Source organism: Spermophilus citellus (assembly GCF_964194105.1).
Source record: "Spermophilus citellus genome assembly, chromosome: X".
NCBI classification, from domain to species: domain Eukaryota; kingdom Metazoa; phylum Chordata; class Mammalia; order Rodentia; family Sciuridae; genus Spermophilus; species Spermophilus citellus.
Window position 1 is genome coordinate 87,920,500 of NC_138190.1, and position 19,787 is coordinate 87,940,286.

General features: G+C 37.9%; 1 protein-coding gene across 3 annotated transcripts in view; it reads left to right on the forward strand.

Annotated features, from left to right (window-relative positions):
* The first annotated feature begins 2,787 nt into the window (after nucleotides 1-2,787).
* The window catches only part of SYTL4 (synaptotagmin like 4), a 67,575-nt gene continuing 50,575 nt past the window's right edge, over nucleotides 2,788-19,787 (forward strand). For 2 of the 3 annotated variants that reach the window (XR_014020066.1, XM_081277554.1), the window contains exons 1-2: nucleotides 2,791-2,916; nucleotides 3,383-3,473. The gene's annotated coding sequence lies outside the window, so the exon portion shown is untranslated. Of the gene's footprint in view, nucleotides 2,917-3,382; nucleotides 3,474-19,787 lie in introns of all 3 variants that reach the window. The other variant, XM_081277555.1, reaches the window with a different exon arrangement.

The following is a 19,787-nucleotide window of genomic DNA, read 5'->3' on the forward strand; positions in this document are numbered from 1 at the left end:
TGCTTTATTTCTTCAGTTTAGTAGTGGGCATATCATTTTAAAATTATTCTCTATATGTTTATGTATTTTTGAAACTCTTAAGAGTTTTAAAAAAGAAAAATTGCTAAATATTGAGGTATTCTGTCTCTGGGAGCTGAGGAAAATCTCCATATTTTCAAGTTTGCAGTAGCCAGAACATCCTCAACGTGGCAAAATTGAACAACTCATTGAATCCAATCATTCACTACAGACAGGAGTTTACATACTGTAAGTAGGATCATAATCCATAAGTTCCTGTTTATATTTTTGCACAGGATAGTGCCTGGACTTGTTTGCTTTGGACCTCTCACAATATTTAATATAAAAATTTGAGCACAGAATTCTTGTGGCAGACAAGTAGGATCAATAAAAATAGACAGCAGTTTGCAAAGCAGAGAATATGTGCTAACTTTTCTAACTTTGTTTTGGTTTATTGTTGATGTTTGACACACTGTGATTTGTAACTGGGTCAGTGAGATCCTCTTGGAGGAGTCAGATTCTCACATCCTCTTTAGTGAAGTGGACGTTGGAGAGTGAGAAAACTGCACACATAGAAAGAAGTAAAAACAAAATTTTCCTGAGGAATAAAGGGGCTGGACTAAATGTTTTCTGATGTTACTTCTGGCTGAAGATGTTTCCAGCTCCTGTCAAGCACCACTTGCAAAGGAGTCACCACAGTCCCTGTTTGGGAGTGGACCACATACAACGACCAAGGCTGAGCAGAACACCCCTTCAAGGTCTGAGTTGGCAAAGCTACAAACAAAAGGATTTCCTTTTTGAAGTGGCTGCTTCACACTTCAGGGTGGAGGCAGGGTACTGAGAGGCTAAAGTATGAAAGAAAACTGAGTTTTCCAGGCTTCAGAGCCTGGGACTGGATTTTTATTGTTTTGTCTGCAAGAATTAAAATGATTTTTGCCTTTTAAAGATTTTTCAAAAAGATTTTTAAATTACCAAAGCCATAATGATCATTATAAGAAAATTGAAAAACACAGAAAATTAGGAGGAAAACAAAAATTCACTTAGTTTACCACTTACAGATATTCATTATTAGTATTTTGCATGTTTCCTTCTAATGTTTACCATGCATATCCCATCCTTTAATTGTTGGGAACATATTTTATATTAAATGTTGTATACTACTTTCAACTAATGTTATAACATAAGCATTTCCCTGGCATAGTAAACTACATGGAAATATCAGTTTGTCTATATAATGTTCCATTTTATGACTTTAGCATAATTTACTGAACCATTGAATCATGCTATTTTTCCCTAGTGTTTTATTATTCTACATAATACTAGGATTAACATAATTGGACAAAACATTTGTGTACATCTCTTTTTCCTTATATTATTGTTACTGAGGGCCTACTATGTGCCAGGTACTATGCTAGATGCCAGGTTTGTGCCTTGAGTGACATGCTGCTTTTAATGAGATAGAAAATACTGTAGAAATAGTAAATTTAAGTGAATTGATGATGGTGGGTTCAGCTTTGGATGTGTTGAATGTGAGGTAACTATAGGACATACTCATGGAGATGTCAAGAAAATAGAAGCTGTCTGGGTAGAATTAGAAAATTGCAGTTGTGGACTTTCAGAGATCAGGTAGTAGAGGAGGAACCTGTAAATGAGACTGAAGTAGTAAAAGGAAAAGCAGAAGAAAATGTTGTCATAGAAGCTACAGGAAGAGTTTCAAGGAGGATGAAATGTTTAAAACTATTGAATGTAGAGGGCAGGTCCAGAAAGACAAGGGCTGATAATGCCCTGTTTAGTTATTTATTTGTTGAGGGATTTGTTAAATCAGAGGTCATTGGTTGGATATCTGGTTAAGCACAGTTTCAGTGGGGGAAGGAAACAGACTGTTGGGGGCTGAAAAATGAATGAGAAGTAAGGGAATGAAAGTTGCAAACACACATGTAAATACATTTTCAATAAATTTGCTGGAAGAGGAGCCTCATATGTAGATAGGATAGAGGCTTGAACAGATTTATTTGGGGATGGGAGATGAGAGACTTGAGTATGTGTAATAACTGATATGAAGAAAGGAGGGGAGAGAGAAGAAGGGAGATATCTCTAACTATTGCATAGATATAAACATTTTAAAGTTTACTGATTCATAGTTGTCACGTGCTTTCTAAAAGGGCTTTAAACCAACAAACAAGTCTACCAGCAGTTTTGAGAGAATTTGTTTGGTGGTCACTTTGTCATTATTAAATGTTATTTTTAAAACCCACGAAATTTTTTGCCAAATAATCACATTATTGTGCTAATTTGTTCTTCTTTTATTACTAGTGAATTGAGTATTTTAATCAATTGTGTCCTAGAGCACGAATATGCAACTTTACTCTATGTTCTTTGCCCAAAACGTTTCTATTTTAGATGGGTATTTATATTTGTTATAAAAAGCTGAAAGTCAAAGAATCAGATGCCACATATTTTATTTTCCCAAATTATATAGTTGAGAATCTTTTATTTTCTTAGAAGTACAGGACGATTTGACAACTTTGGGCTCAGCTGAAGAGAAGAGAGGTACGTGATATTACCATCTAAGAGTGACCACAGATGGAAGTAAACGGGGGAGGAAGCATGTCTAGCTTGAGATCCAGTCCCTGAGCTCCTTTTCCTACCCCTGGAAGACATTCCTCCAGTGTCTTAAGGCTTTGGCTCACCTTCAGGCTGTGTGGGCCCCCTCCTAAGGAGCCTGGAGCATTGTGCGGCCCCTTTAAGAGTCCAGCTCCTCCCCGCTCCAGGGAAAGTTGCAGCTTTTTCCGCCTCCTGGGAGGGTGAGTTGGGCCAGCTGCCCGGCGCAGGGTTGCGGTCTTACCGGAGCCAGAGACCCTCCCTTGAATCCGACACTGGGACGACTAGCCCTCTCGCGGCACTTGTTGCAGGTGACAGGTAGGTCCGCAGCCAGTGGCCGCCCCTTCGCCCTCTGTCCAGGACTCTTTCTGGACTCCCAGCCCCTTTTCGCTGCTAAAACGCCCCCACCCCCATATCAGAGACTTAAGTCCTTCTCTAGCCCCCTTCCGTCTTTCCTTCTCCTTAGCTGACCGACTGTTCCCTCCGTCCTGTGGGTCTCTTTGGACCGCACCCCCAACGCTTTGAGTCCCGTCTGCTTGGGGCGGTCCCTCCTGCCACTTTTCTTTCTCTTGGACTTCTTCAGTCTGGTCTCGCCCACACGTAGTCAACACGGACCATATCTCTCGAGGTGCTGCCTCATCCCTGTCATCCCTGGTGCGGTGTGCTTAGACTTTTCCCGCCAGCCGAGCCCCTCCAGAGAGTTGGCCGGGTGGGCGGGGGTGGGGCCGAGCTCCTAGCGGGAACTGTACTCCAGACGTCCTGTCACCTTTGGTTTCTCTCACAGCGCTCCCCAGTCGCAAGGGGTCTCTGCCCTGCCCTGTCTGTGCTCAGACCTCGAGGCGTTGGCTTCCCTGTCCTCAGCTGGTCATCCATAGGTAAAAGTGGGAGGCCGGTTGGTTCTGCCTCAGTGAGCTCTCTGCGCTTGGGAATGGGGTCCCAGATCTGTGCTCTGGGGCTGAACTGCTTTATCTTGCTGCCTGTCAAGCAGGCTGTGGTGATTTGCTCCTGGGGGAGCACCTCCAAAGCCCACACTAGGGACATAGAACACTTCTATCTTCTGTGATGGTTTGTAAAGGGCAGAAGTTATTTCTCCTGCCCTTAATGTTGAATAAGATGGGGTTTTGGTGGTGAAATAAATCGATTAAAATTCTGGTGGCTTTAAAAAATAATCAGTTTCTCACTAACCATTTCTTCCCCTAGTATTCTGCTTCTTCAGGAGCAGAGGATCTAGCATTCCACATATTGCTTCTGGCCGGGTGACCCTAGATCCTGTACATTCGTGGCAGAAATTAGTCTTCAGTACTTCCTGGACCTCCTGTTTTTAACTGGCTTCTTTTCTGCTCTTTCAGTTCCCCACCCCCACCACTCATAAATCCGTTACTTGTAGGGAATAATGACCTAAACTATTTCTAAACTGTTTACCCCCAATAACTATGTCTATTGCAGAGTTGTGGCCCTAATAACATTTCTGGTTCTTTCTCTCTCTCCCGTGTGTGTGTGTGTGTGTGTGTGTGTGTGTGTGTGTAAGCCCCTTCAAAAAATGCTAGTAGAAAAAGCCCACTGATGACTTATGAGGCTTTTTGGGTAGGGGATGAATATTTCTGGTAACACAATTTCAGATGTTTTACTCTAAGTTAAAGCAGTGACATGGAGCTTGGAGGCCTGTTCTAGGGTAATTTATCAGTGAGTGTATATAGCATTCTGGTTGGTACTCTGAGCATTTCCCCTTAAAGTCTGCTCCTGATAATGGTTGTTAGAATTATTTATTGCTAGGCATGATAATAAGTTCTTTACATAGTTATCTCATACAATTCTCAAGATAACTCAATGCAGTACGTTACGGTTATAACCAGGATGATGGAGATTTGGAGATTAAGTGCCTTGCGCTAAATCACTCTCTGATGGGGGCACAGTTTATGTTCCTATCCCGTCACATTATCACTACTGTCTTGGATGTTAGGAACACTAATAGCTCAGGGGTGAGGACTAAGTAATTAAAAACTTCTCTTTTAAGCTCAAGCATATGTTTTGGCCTTTAGTTTCATCATAGGTGCACTGTGGGGGCTTTGGACTACTTACAGCACTAATGTCTTACCCTCTTCATTTCCAGTGTAAGGCTGCTTGCCATATTGTCACTATAAAAACATACTTTTGAGTGTACCTGGATGAATGAAATTTGGGCTTTTAACTCAGTGTTAACTGTCCTGAAGTTAGGAGAACATGACCCTGGATTCTAGGGATGTACACCCGACTCAGCTTCATCAGCTCCTGATGGCTAGGGGAGAAATAATGGGGTGGCAGGTGATAAGAATTTCTCCACATCCATGCCTTAGAGCATGAGGGTGTTGGTGTACTTGTTTTGTTATGGGATGAATAGAGTATCTTAGGCCATAATAATGGGAGGGAAGATGTCTACCCCAACTCCAGCTCTGGGAATTTCAGCAAACTGTTCTCTTTTGTTTTTCTTCCTGAAAAGCTGATTTGTCACCCATACCCTTATCCTTGCCATTAATTCTTGTTCATCTCTCAAGATTTAGCTCTAAAGTCACTTCCTTTGTGACAACCTTACTGAACATACACTCCCTTCCCGCAAGCAGAATTACTAGTTATCCTGTTTAAAGCAATTTATTTACTCCTCAATAAAGCCCTTAACACCACTCTTGGTTGTTTTTGCACCTGGAAGGTTGTAGCCTTTCTAAGGGCAAGGTCTGGATGTTGGAACTCCCTTTGTCTTAAGCACAAGAGATTAACTGTTCTAGGAACTGGGGATACTATGCTTTCAAGGGGGTTGACATGTGGTGATGATGGGATTGAAACACCATCTTGAGGTACTTGAATCCCCATAGTTGGGAATTTGTATTGAAATGTTACCTTCATAGCAAGGCATTCCATGACTATTGCATTTAAACTTGTAACCCATTCCTGAACATTCTTTATATTCCTTCCCTACCTTGTTATTGCTTATTATTTGTTTCCTCTCCCTCCATAACATAAAGTTCAGTTGGACAGTGACTGCTGTCTGCTGTATTCACTGGTAGACCCCAGGACTCAAAACAGTGCCTGGGATATCATTGGTGCATACAGATATTTGTGAAATGAATTAATGAATGACATTCACATTCTAGGATCTGGCACTCTTTTGTATGCTCCTGGGCCTGAAATTAAACCTGCCCAGTTTGTCACCCTACAGGTGTAAGGTTGCCCCTGGCCCAGTTCTCTTATAGTTTTCCTTCTACTGAGTTTTGCTTTGAGATTTCATTCCTGATGACAACTTTGACCTAGTTGGAAGTGCTTCCTCTCTCTTTTTCTAAAGCATAGGTCTCTGGATGGAAACTTCTAAAGTATAAAAGTAAAAATGCAAAGATGTTATGCTTCTTGGTGGTAGGAATGAGGGCTGCACATTGGGAGGAGGGGATGTGGATTGTCAGATGTCCTGAGGCCTTTTGGGCACTTGGCAAGCTCAGGAAGAGGTTGAAGAAAGTTACTATGCAACAGGGAAATGAACAGCTCAAAAGAATAATAGATGCCACAAATTAGGCTTCTGGCCTCAAGTCACCCTTAGCCTTTGAGGTGTGAAATAGTTACTGAATTATAAACTTTATGGTAAAGCAATAGCTGAATGTGACTTGTGTAGTACTTGACTAATTCTATACTAGGTTCTATACTAGGAGGACTATGCAAGTGGGGAAAACCATTGTGTGACAGAAAACAAAAAAGTGCTATTTCATTTAAATGTGTTTTGAAAGGTTCAGGAAAAGGCCAGAATCCCTTCAAAACAGGCTTGGTGTTGGGTGCAGTGGCGCATGCCTGTAATCCCAGTGGCTTTGGAAGCTGAGGCAGGAGGATTGTGAGTTCAAAGCCAGCCATTACTCTAAGCAACTCAGTGAAGCCCTGACTCTAAATAAAATACTAAATAGGGCTGGGGATGTGGCTCAGCATTTCAGTTCCTCTGAGTTCAATCTCCAGTACCAAACAAACAAACAAACAAACAAAACAAAAACCAGACTTGGGGGCTGGGGCTGTAGCTCAGTGGTAGAGCACTTGCCTAGCATGTGTGAGGCACTGAGTTCCATCCTCAGTACCAAATAACAATAAACAAATAAAATAAAGGCATTCTGTCCATCTACAACTATAAAAAGAAATTTAAAAAACAGACTTGGAAGGAATTGAGCCCTGGAAAATGTGGTAAATATTTTACCATTTAATATATGCTAATTTTTTTTGAAACTCAAGTTTGTACAAGAAACGACTCAATTTCTCCATGAACTTCAAACATTTGGAGTTACCCAGAACTCAAATCAGTGGAGTTTTCTTGATCCTAGAGGCTCTCATTTAGCCTCAAAGCTTTAAATAGTATCTATCAAGGTACATGTCACTCCCAAATTTATATCTCTGACCTGGACCTTTCTTATAAGCATTAGTTTCATATCTTCACTGAACTATTTGACATCTCTTCTTGTCTGTTTAATAATATCTCAAATATAACATAGCTAAAACAACTCCTCATTGCATTCACATTCTCAACCCCTTCCTTTAGCTTCCCTTATCTCAGTAAAATGGCACCATCATCCATTTAGTTGCTTAACCCAAGAACATGGGGTCACCCTTCATTCCTTTCTTTTTCTTACACCACTGCCACATTTAATTCACGAGGAAGTCCTGCCAATCTGATCTTCAGACTGTATCATGTATTCTGCCACAGCCTCCACCTCCTCTGCCTATGACCCTAGTCCAAACCACAAGGCTGCAATGAATATCCTTGCATAATACTTAAGGATATACACACATAAGTATTTCTGAGGGTTGGCTTTCTAGTAGGAGAATTTTTGGGTCAGGGAGATGTTGATCAAAGAGTACAGAGTTTCAGTTAGACTGGAGGAGTATATTTTAGTGATCTATTGCACTACATGGTGACCATGTTTAATAATAATGTAGAATATACTTAAAATTAAAATTGTTTTATATATATATGTGTGTGTGTGTGTCTGTGTATATATATATATATATATTTTTTTTTTTTTCGTGGTTGTGGGGTTGGAACCCAGGACCTTTCATGTGCTAGGCAAGCACTGTATCACTGACCTGTATTCCCAGACCAAGAATAGATTTTTGACATTCTTACCACAAGAAAAAAATAAATGGGTGAGATGATAGGTATGTTAATTAGCTAAACTGAATCTTTCTAAAATGCATAGACCTAAATATCAAATTGTTTCTCATAAATATAGACAATTATCACATCAATTAAAAATAAATAAAATATTTATACATTTAATATTTTGAATAGGCAAAGCCAAAGCGACATCCTTCCATGCATACTAGGCAAGCTCAATACTACTGAGCTATGTCCCTAGTCTGTGACAATCTTCTGAATTTTTGCCAGTCTGATGTGATGGGAAGGAGTCAGTAGAGCATGAGGAACCAGAAAAGTCTTTTAATTTTGCTTTGCTTTAACTACAGGAGAGAGATGAGACAATTTATGTATAGATAGCAGAGAGCTTGATGATGCAAGGTCCTTGAGCAAGTTGAGGGCGGGTGGGGTATGTGCATCGCAGAATGAAAAGGGAGAAAAGATGAAAAGACTAGCCTCAGAGAAAGGGAGGTAGTTCTTTCATTGAAATGGGAGGGGAAGAGTGCAGGACTGATGAAGCTGTGGAGAAGGAACTGTGTAAAGGTAGTATTTTGAAGGTGACACCCCCTGTTTACAAAGGTCTAAAATGGCATTTGAGTGGGATGAAAAGAACTCTGTGGGGGTACATTATCAAAATTATGCATACATAGATTAAAGTATCATGTTGTACACCACAAATACATGCATTTTTGTCAATTATACTCCCATAAAGCTAGAAAAATAAACAAAAAGAGGCTTGGATAATTTGAATTTGTCTCTACCTCCAGTCACAGAACCTGTCTATCCCATTCTCTTTAGTGGCACTTATTTCCCCAGGTCTAGAAATAAAGTGCAGAGAATCTAGTTTAAGGGATTTGTCTGGGTGACTATGACTGAAATATGAGAAGGCAGGAGATTGGATGGTGCTAGCAAAAGTAGACTTGAAATGATGGGCCACTGTGACTTTCTTATCTGGGTGACCAGACCTTGAACAGGAATAATTTGTAAGAGATATGACATTTCCATGGTGTCTACACTGTTTCCTTGTTTGTAGCTCTACCAGTTTAGGCATTAGAATAGCTTTAGTATCAGTGTCTTTAACTGTTGCTAGCAGCTTATCAGAAAGTATGGATTGATTTACTGAGAATGTACAATCTGCCCACTGATTGCCTACCGTATGCCAGGATCCTGCAGTAGGTCTGTCTGTCCGTCCGTCCATCCATCCATCCATCCATCCATATACTTGAGATGTTGTAGAGATGAAGGTAGACAATGACTGTTTTTTGGAGCTTATTTCAGCAGAGTAGGCATATGTTAAGTGTAATTAATTATTATTTGCAGGCCGGGTGCAGTGACCCATGCCTGTAATCCCAGTGGCTCTGAAGGCTGAGGCAGGAGGATTGTGAGTCCAAAGCCATCCTCAGCAAAAGCGAGGAGCTAAGCAACTCAGTGAGACCCTGTCTCTAAATAAAATACAAAATAGGGCTGGGGATGTGGCTCAGTAGTTGAGTGCCCCTGAGTTCAATCCCCGGTCCGCCTACCAATATTATTAATTGCAATTGTTGTAAGTTCTGTGAAGTTCAGTTTTTTAGAAATAAAAATGTAATGTTGCTTTCTAATAGGTTTTATTAATTTATATTTGCCAGCAAAGTATGAGAGTACCTCTTAAACCTTCCTTTTTAAAAACTTAACATTGTCTCTATAAAATTTTGCTGAGTTGATTTGCATAGATCCTATATGCATCCTCCCATGGACTTTAAATAATCCCTTGATGATTTATAATACTTGATGCAATGTAAATGAACTGTACTCAATTGTTATACTATATTGCTGTACTGTTTAAGAAATTATGGCAAGACAAAGGTCTGTACCATTCGGTACAGATGCAGTTTTTCTGAATATCTGCAGATGTTGAATCTGTAGACATGGAACCTGCATATACAGAGAGCTGATTTTTATTTCTGTTATTACTAGGCTACTCAGTTTGTGACACTTCCTTATAGCAGCCTGAACAAACTAAGGCAGAGACCAAAGAGTTTTGACAACTGAATGTGATTCTGGATCAGGGGTGGGAGAGAAACTAGCAATAAATGACATTATGGAGAAAATTTTTGCTGAATTGATAAGCAAACAAAAAAAACCTTTATTGCCTGTGAGTGTAAAATGTTTTCTTTTTGACATCTGTTGGCCACTTGATTTTCATCATTTAAGAATTATCTCTTTGTGCTCTCTATTGGATATTTACTTCTCCTTGATTTTAGTAGATTTCTTTCTTGTTTGAAACCATGAATTACCCTTCTTTTTCCTCTTCTCTCATCTCTGAAAACCCCAGTCTTTGTGGCCATTCATTTTTTATCTCCTTTGAACTTCTTTCTTACCTAGTTTGGTGTGTTGACAGATCTGAGTATTTTTTTTATTGGTTGACCAGGTAAAAGCTAACATAATCAACTGTTCTCCTCTGCTAATCTCATTTCTCAGAGGCAACAATGTTAAATTTGTGTCTATTTCCAGACATTTTTCCATGCCTAGATAGACTATTTCCATCCAACCAGTCTCTCTACACTTACGGGTAAAAAAAGAAATACAAGTAGAATCATAGTATATATGTTTTGTAAGGTATTTTTTGCTTAATATGCAATAGCAAGTGTTCAGTGTCAGATATATAGAACTATCTCCTTTTTCTCAACTGTATAATATTCAGTTGTGTATATGAACCATAATTAATTAATTTTCTATAGATTGATATTTATATTCTTTAATTTTTTTGCTGTTTCAGACATTGAACTTATATATATATATGTGTGTATATATGTATAGTATATGTTGACTATATTATGTTGAATATCAGTAGAATAAGGTTTACAAAAGAGTATGGCTCTATCAAAAAAGGGTGAGTGGTGCTGAAGACTAGGAAAGGTCTAGGAAGGTAAAGACTAAGAATTTTCCATTGAATTAGGAAACTCTTGGTGACCCTAGTTAGAACACTTTTGGGGGAATGTGAGGTGGAAAACTAGACTTTGGTGGGTTAAGAAGTAATTGGGGAGATGAGGAGGTGGAAGGAGTGTATATGGATAATTCTTTATGGATATTGTTTTTGAAGAGCTGAGAAAGGGTAGTAGTGGGGGAAGGGTTCAGATATGGGAAGTTTATTTTTAATAATTTAGGAGGAACTTTAGTATCTTTAAAGGCTGGTGGGAAGGAAGGGATAAATGATAAAGGAAAGTCCTTATTGGGCAAAGTACTTATGCCAGATGGGAGAGGATCCAGAATGAAGTGGAGGATTATCCTGAATAGGTCTAGGTGAAAATAGATTTATATATTTGGCAGGAAGCACTTGTCTGGTGGCATTTATATTTCTCTATGATGTAAAAAGTAAGACCAATCTCTTAGAGCAGGAGTTGAGATGGGACAGAGTTTGGGTTGGATTTTTGAGGTACCTGAGGATGGTTTAGATTAGTTATCATGGGGAACAGGAAAGCAAGGACCAGGGAAGCATAGTTGCAGTGCCAGGGAGTGTTGAGGTAAGCTTGGTAACCAATAATTCATATGGATAATAATCTACCAAATGGATTTTGCTTTTCACTAGATATCAGGAGTCCCTGTGTAGGCATAAAGTACCTCAGATTTGTAATGCAGTTATGAGTTATTAAGGATGATGGATGAGAGTGCAGTTGAAATAATAGAATCCAAACCTTCTAGAAAAGGAAGGGAAGACACGAGAAAACTGACAAGATGAAAGTAGAAGGATCTATGGAAGACTGCTCCCATGAGGATTGAGAAGAGGCTTGGGGGAGTCACTAAGTGAACAGACTAGAAAGTTAGGAGGTTATAGTCAGAGAGTAGTATTGAATTAATGATATCAAAGGTGGTGGAGTCCTAAATGATAAGCTCTTGGGTGTGGTTGAATGTTACATGGTATTCTTGATGCTATTCAACAAATATTTACTCAACAAATATTTATTGTGTGCATTTTCAGGCCAGTTAGCACCCTAGGCATTGAAGAAATGAACAAAATGAAATCTTGCACCCCCACAGACCCCAAAACCACCAAGTCCCTTCTCTCATATAGCTTACAGTCTAGTGGGGGAGATTATTTACTTTTTAAATGTTTAATTCACATGTAATAATTGTAGAGAGTCTTTATTTTATTTTATTTTGGTACTGCAGATTGAATTCAGGGACACTAGACCACTGACCCACATCCACAGCCTGTTTTTATATTTATTTAGAGACAGGGTCTCACTGAGTTGCCTCACTTTTGCCAAGGCTGGCTTTGAACTTGCGATCCTCCTGTCTCAGACTCCAGAGCTGCTGGAACTATAGGCATGTGCCACTGTGCCTAGCAAGAGATTCTTTATTTTTATACAATAAAAGGGTATCTTTGTTGATATGCTGATTCCTGCATGTAGTTCTATTTAGAATTAATAATAATACCAGGGTCAAATATTAAATACTTGGGACTAGGAAAGTATATCTAAACATTTTGGGTGCCTTGTTTTATTTTAAAGTATACTAAATGAATTATGAGAATTTATACCTCTTCTTCCTTAGAATTTTTAAGGCACTTTTATGTACTATGTCAGTATTAAAGATAAACAAATATATACAAATCTAATTTGAACAGTTTAAGTGGTTTTAATTTTTATACTTTATTTTTTAAATATTAGAACATCGCTTCTAGATGTAGAACAGATGTTGAGAATATCTGTACTAATCTTACAAAAAGGATTTGATACCATGTGTAAAGTAATTATGGTTGAACAGTTTAGGAGGGAAAGAGGGCTTACAGTAAGTTGATACCTTACATTTATTTTATATTATTTTCAAATTTATACCTAGCCATTTGTGTATATATATGTGCTCATGTATATATTTCTTGATATTTTACTTGAAATAAATTAGCATTTATTTAATGTCTTAGAGGCCTTAACACTTTAAAATTATCTGATGTGTATGCAGTTCTATTTAAGTTTGGCTACAGGATATTTGATTATGTTGTAAGTTTGTGTGACCATAGCTAGATCACAGCATCCCTAAAATTAAAAAGAAACCAAATGCATGAAATCACACTTATGTGTGAACATGGGCTGGATTAGTCACTAACCATCATGGTTTCTCATTTAAGGGGACTGAGTGTGGGTGATTTTTAGGTGACGTGACTTGCAAGAAATATTCAGATGCTAACTAGAGTTCAGTTTAGGTATCTCCACCATCTGTGATCCTGGCAGGATAAGAGGGTCTTCTTTGTGGGGATGCGCTTTATCAAAGCTTATTGAATAAGGAAAGATAGTGGTGTTCTATGCAGTAATGGGGCTGATTAAAAAACAATAATGTGTTGACTCTTATCAAACTTTTCAAAAATATTTTGTGCATATAAATGATCTGATTTTACAATATCTTTTTTTTTTTTTTTTTGTAGAGTGAGAGATTGAACCTAGGGTCTTGCACATGATAAGCAAGTGCTATGCCACTAAGCTGAACTATACCCCTCTTCTTTTAGTTGGGAATTTCTGGGTCTTTTAAAACTCCTGAACTCTTAAGGGAAGGACTATGGCAGAGAAGAGGGTGAATTGGCTATTCTTTACCCATCAACATTATTATTGGGATCTTATGGAGCCTGACTGGAAGCTTCCAGTATAGGTTTCAAAAGTTTTCAGAAAGCTAAATGTGATTTTTCTTTTTCTTTTCTTTTCTTTCTTTCTTTTTTTTTGGGGGGGGGTAGTGCTGGAGATTGAATTCAGGGTCTCATGTATGCCAGGCAAACACTGTATCACTGAGCTATATCCCTATCCTGAAATTTCCCCTGTAGCCAGGTCGGGTGTTTGGACAAATGGCCTCAGTTTATGATATTTTAAACTTTTATGGATCACATTTATGGAGGTTTGCTCCTTAGGATTGATGGTGGGTTTAAGATGCCTTGAGTTGCTGAGGAGCTGGGGTAAAATGTGAAATCATGAAAATAAGATCACATTTCCACATATCCAAAACAACTACTTTGTTGAAAAAAAATGTAGATTACAATGTCCAGCTTCCCTTTAGGTCTTATTTATTATTTGAAGTGGGAATTTCCTTTACTTATGAATATAATTTGATGGTATTGAAAGGTAAACATGTGGGCTGGGGATGTGGCTCAAGCGGTAGCACGCTCGCCTGGCATGCGTGTGACCCGGGTTCGATCCTCAGCACCACATACCAACAAAGATGTTGTGTCCGCAGAGAACTAAAAAATAAAATATTAAAAATTCTCTCTCTCTCTCTCTCTCTCTCTCTCTCTCTCTCTCTCTCTTCTCTCACTCTCTCTTTAAAAAAAAACAAAAGAAAGGTAAACATTGGATTCCATCTAGAGGAATTAGTTCCCATGTGTGATTCTAAGAGCTAACAAAAGAGATATTTTAATTACTCTTGCTACCCTAACCACTATGCTCTTGCCATCCTTCAGAAGAGATGTCTAGAAGAGGACAAAGGGTCCTCTTCAGCGTGTAGAGGACAGTTCACAGGACTGGGAAAATAAGCCAGACTGAGGACCTTTCAATCATTGATCTGTTAGTAACTGAGAGCTTAAAAAACACCTCAAGTGCTGGGGTTGTGGCCCAGAGGTAGAGTGCTTGCCTTGCTGCACATGTGATCCTCAGCACCACATAAAAGTAAATAAACAAAATAAAGTTATAAAAAAGATTATAAAACCACCCCAAGTTCCCAAGTGCAAAATATCTCATTTTCCAATTATTACCACACAGAGTAATATTCGCAGAATTTGAAGAGACATTTTAGCATAATTAATGGTTAAAAGCTAGGACTCTGGAGCCAGGTTGCCTGGGCCCAAAAAGTAGACTGTCACTTATTATGTCACTTAAGGGACATTGACCTTGGGCATGTTATTTACTCAATTTTGGACTCACTTTCACAAATATAAAATAAAATAGATATAATAATTATAATACTTTTTATAAAACAGATATAATAATTGTAATAGATATAAAATAGATATAACAATTCTTACAAGATAGATGTTACAATTCTAATACCTATCTCATAGTGTGATTGTCAGGACTAAATAACTGCATTGTATAAAGTGCTTAGGAAAGTGCCTGGTACATAATAAGCATTATAGAAGTGTTTGCTGTCATCATCGTCATCACCATCATCTTCATCAGTTGGTGTATATCTCAATAGGAGCAAAAACTGCAAAATGCTTCAGCACCTGCAAACCCTACTTTTATGGAATAAATTTTGAAAGGGATCATTTGTAGCCAAAATCTTAGTGCAAAACATAAATCAGAATCTTGCAAAATTGAGAGCTAGTTGTAAATGTCTCAGTGTTAGGGAAAAACAAAATTCAACTTGCTACTATAATACTTCTGAAAATGGACTGAGTAGGGGCAAGCCCTTGTTGTGTGAGCCATGAATGTGCTCCATGGGTGGGCCAATGGGGGTCTAGACCCCAGTTAATCAGTGGGAAGGCTTGGTTGCTTTTTGGTTTTGGAGCCTTGATTCTGATTTTTCACTTTGTCTCAATTCCTGTTTTTCTTCCTTTTGATCCAAATTTTTAAATTCATGCTATTTTGTTATGTTTTATGTATCTTTGTAAGACACTTTAAATCCTGTCTGGAACAGTGTATAAATAAATATCTTTTAAACTGATCATATCTAATTACTAACATTTGCTTAATATTTATGCTTGTCAGTCTACCCCCATGCAGAGAGGTACTGTGACTTTCCATCTGGGCAAAAATGCTGATTAGGTTTCTCAAATTTCGTAGAAAGATGTCAAAACAGCCATATGCTCATATATTTTCCAAAGCATAAAGTTAATAATAATTAAAACTAAACAGCTACTAATATTAGGTGCTTATGTTAGGCCAGTCCACTATTCCATGCTTTTTACTCATGATACATCCTTAAATCTTCACAGTCTTAGGCAGGAGTTATTATTGCCAAATTATAAATGGGGAAACTGAGACTCATGGAGGATAAACAAATTGCCCAGAGTTCATATAACTAAAAGAGTAGTGAAGGAGGGATTTGAACTCAGGCAGCCTGGTTCCAGACCCAGTACTTTTAAGCACTATTCTATGCTATACTGTTCTTAATTAGAGATGTAGCACATCAGAACTCCTAGTCCTAGTAGAAGAGGCTTTTCTGTGTTATAGGACACTCACAGGTCCTGCAGATTTTACATCATTGTTGTGTTTGTAATATGTCCCTTTCCCTCTCTTCATCGTTACCCTCTACTCTTAGATCTCATCATGTTCCCCCTGGATTTATGCCACATCCTCCTCAAATTCACATTCTGTCTTGGTGTCAGAGTTCTCTAACAGGTCCTTGCCTTATCTAAAACACTTCAAGGGTTCCTGTTGTCAAAAGCCAGTTAGCATTGTTTCTGAATATAGCATATCAAACTCCCCCTGCCTCTTGTGATGTGGTCTCCACCTGCCCCTTCCACATTCTCCCATACAATTACCAGCCAGCATTACTGCACTGCTTGCTCATACCATGTTGCTTTTTGCCTCCATGCTTTTGCAAATACTATGCAGTCTTCCTGGAAAGCCCTCTTTCTCCTGGTTAACCAACTGCTACACATTAATTTACAACCAGTTCATGTGCGTCTGCTGGATATCCTTTCTCGTTCCCTTTCCCCTGCTGGATTAAGTGCACTACCTTGGTATTCTCACAATATCCCATGCATATATATTTTTTGCTTACCATGTTTTTATATGATTATCTGTTTAAGTGTCTCTTTTCACTAGACCGTGAGCTCTTTGTGGCCATGGACTATGCTTTATTCTTTTATCCTTTGCCAACTAGCATAGCACTTGGCACATGGTGGCCTCCCAACTAGTTCACATTCTGTAAACAGTGCAGAGTACAAAGCTTCAGGCCAGGGAAAGACGTAGAAGGCACACAGACATTCAGTTATAACTACCAGGACAGCAGAAGGAGGTATCACAGAGGAATCTTTGGGGAGACATCTATTTACATCATTTAATTCAGGAGCCAGGAGGAGCTTGGGTGGGGGTTTATACCTAAAAAGACGTTGAAACTTCTGAGAAGCTAGACTTAGCATCTTTGCAATTTGAATCTATTTTGAGTTTGAGTAGCTTAGAATACATAGCTAAACACATGTGTTTTCATAAGCATATTTATAAACTTCTAGGAGAGATATCGCCTTAAAATTGAATGGAGCAGTTCATACAATACCAATACAGTATCCCAATGTCAATATTGTATTGACTATAAACCGTGTTGCATGCCCATTCAGATATTACCAGTAAGATGCTATCAACTAGTACCTTTTTGTATAGGTGGATAGATCCAGACAAGGGGATTTCTGATTTCTGGAAGTCCTGGGTCCTTGGAAGCTAGCTTCTTTTCTTTTTCTTTCTTTCTTCTTTTTCTTTTATTTCTTTCTTCTTTTCCTTTTTTTTTTTTTTTTGTACTGAGGATTTAACACAGAGGCACTTTACTACTGAGCTACATCTCCAGCCATTTTTATTTTTTATTTTGAGACAGGGTATGGCTAAGTTGGTGAGGGTCTCGCTAAATTGGTAAGGCAGGCCTCGAACTTTTGATCCTCCTACCTCAGCCTTCTTAGTCACTGGGATTAGAGGATTACCATTGTGCCTGGCCCTGGAAGCTTTCTTTTCTATATGGGTTTTTAAAAACATATTTTAATTGTAGGTGGGCACAACACCTTTATTTTATTTATTTATATGTGGTGCTGAGGAATAAATCCAGTGCTTCACATGTGCTAGGTGAGTACTGTACTGCTGAGCCACAACCCCAGCCTCTCTATAAGGATTTTTAAAAAATTCTAGAGACTCAACCACATACCCCAGATATAGTTTCATTTTTCTGTGTTCTAAAATCAGCTCTTACCATTAGATTATAAACTATAAAGCTATGCCCATACCTTGGGTACTAGATTTTGCTAGCCTTTGAGCTACGCTTCACTTATGTTTGAAGACCCACACTTAAAGTAATATTAATTGTGACTGTGCTTTAGATGGATCTGCTTTGGATATTGTCATTGCCTTGGTGATAGTTAATAGAGGCTGCTGTGTATGCCTTATGGCAACATAGATTATAATCATCAGAATGACTTATTTTTTCCTAATTAAAATAAATCTTCTCTATATGTAAGCAGAATCATGGAAACATATGGCAGCTGGTAAGAATGGTTTCCCTCAACTCTCCTTTTGGAGAAATTTCTCCAACTTTTTGATCTTTTACTCTTATCATCCAAAATTTGGATAACCCCTGATATATATTTATTTATTTGTAAGTTATAAATTTAACATTATACTTATAGTATATTATCAAGCATGTACAAAGCTGGACATAAAGGATGAAAGATGAACACTGTTTAATCTTAATTTTAATATTTATTAATGGTAGAGTAACCTTTGCTCTCATTTTGATGAGAGTGGTGACATTAAGTATGCTTCATTTAAACAAAATCTTGGTTTAAGATACAGCTACTTGAAGATCTAATTTATGTTTATTTTTGTACTTGATTTTAATGCTGATACTTCACAAAAGATTTGTCTAAAAATAAAAGGAGTGTGTTGTTGGATGAACTTAGTAAATAATGACACTCATATTCTAGTTCCAGGCACCAGTTATAAAAATGTTTTGTTGCTACACCATCTTCCCTGCTCTGAGCATGTTACATTTTAAATTTTTAGCAAATTATTTACAACTCATTGAAGGTTTTCATATGAGTTACAAGATGAAACATATCTTTTATGCAATAAAATTATACAATAATGGAAATATTTCAAATATACTTTGTATTGCTTATTCTCTATTTTAAAAACCATGGCATAAAATATTTTATTGTTTAAATTAATAAAAAATCTTCTGGTACCTTATATGTATTCTGGAATTATAAAATTTATGATTACAAGAAGAAAGTTACATATAATCTTTAAAAATTTTAAATAATTTTATCAAGGCATAATTGACATACAATAAATTACACATATTTTAAACTATAAAATTTAATAAATTTGACATTTATGAATACCCATGAAAGATAATGAACATATGATTACCTCCTGTTGTGGTTTCAGTGTGTTTCCACAAAGTTCATATGTTGGAAACTTACCAATACCACAGTGTTGGGAAATGGGGCCTAATGGTGTTTTGGTTATGAGGTCCTATCCTCATAAATGGATTAATGTCATTATTGTGCCAGTGGCTTATATAAGTAATTTTAGCCCCTCTTGTCCTATGCCCTGCCTTTTCTCTTTTGTGTGCATACACTTTCTTGCCTTTCTACCTTTTGCCACAAGATGATGAAGAAAGAGCCTCTTACCACCTGTGGCCTCCAGAACTAAATCAAAGAAATTTCTTATTTATAAATTATCCAATCTCTGGTATTCTGTCATGCCAGTATGAAATGGACTATGACACCTCTACAAGTTTTCTGGTACCATGTTGTCATTTTTCCTTCCTGTTCCTCTCTATTCTGTTGCCCACCTCCAACCACTGATCTGTTTTCTGTCACTATAGATTAATTTGCATTTTCTAGAGTTCTATACAAGTGAAATTCTGCACTGTGTTTTCTTTTTTGCCGGACTTCTTTCAGTCACCATAATTATTTTGAGATTCGTCTATGTTACTGTGTGTGTTAGTAGTTCATTCCTATTTATTACTGAGCAGTACACCATTGAATGGCTATTCTGCAATTTGTTTACTCATTTACCTCTTAATAGACATTTGTGTTGTTTCTAAGTTTTGTCTATTGTGAACGATATTGTTGTTAACATTCACATTCAGGTCTTTGTGTGGGTGGGCATATGTTTTTGCTTTTCTTGGGTAAGTACCTGAAAATGGAAAGCCTGGGTCATATGGGAAATGCATGTTTAATTTTTTTTTAAACAAATAAGCTGTCTCATAAAGTGATTGTACCATTTTACATTCTATATCTCTTCCACATCACTGTAGTGCTTGAGAGATTCAGTTGCTTCAAATTCTGCCCAACATTTGGTCTATTTTTTTTTATTTTAGCCATTGTTATAAGCACATAGAGATATGTGGTTTTAGTTTGCATTTCCCTAATAGTTAATGGCATTGA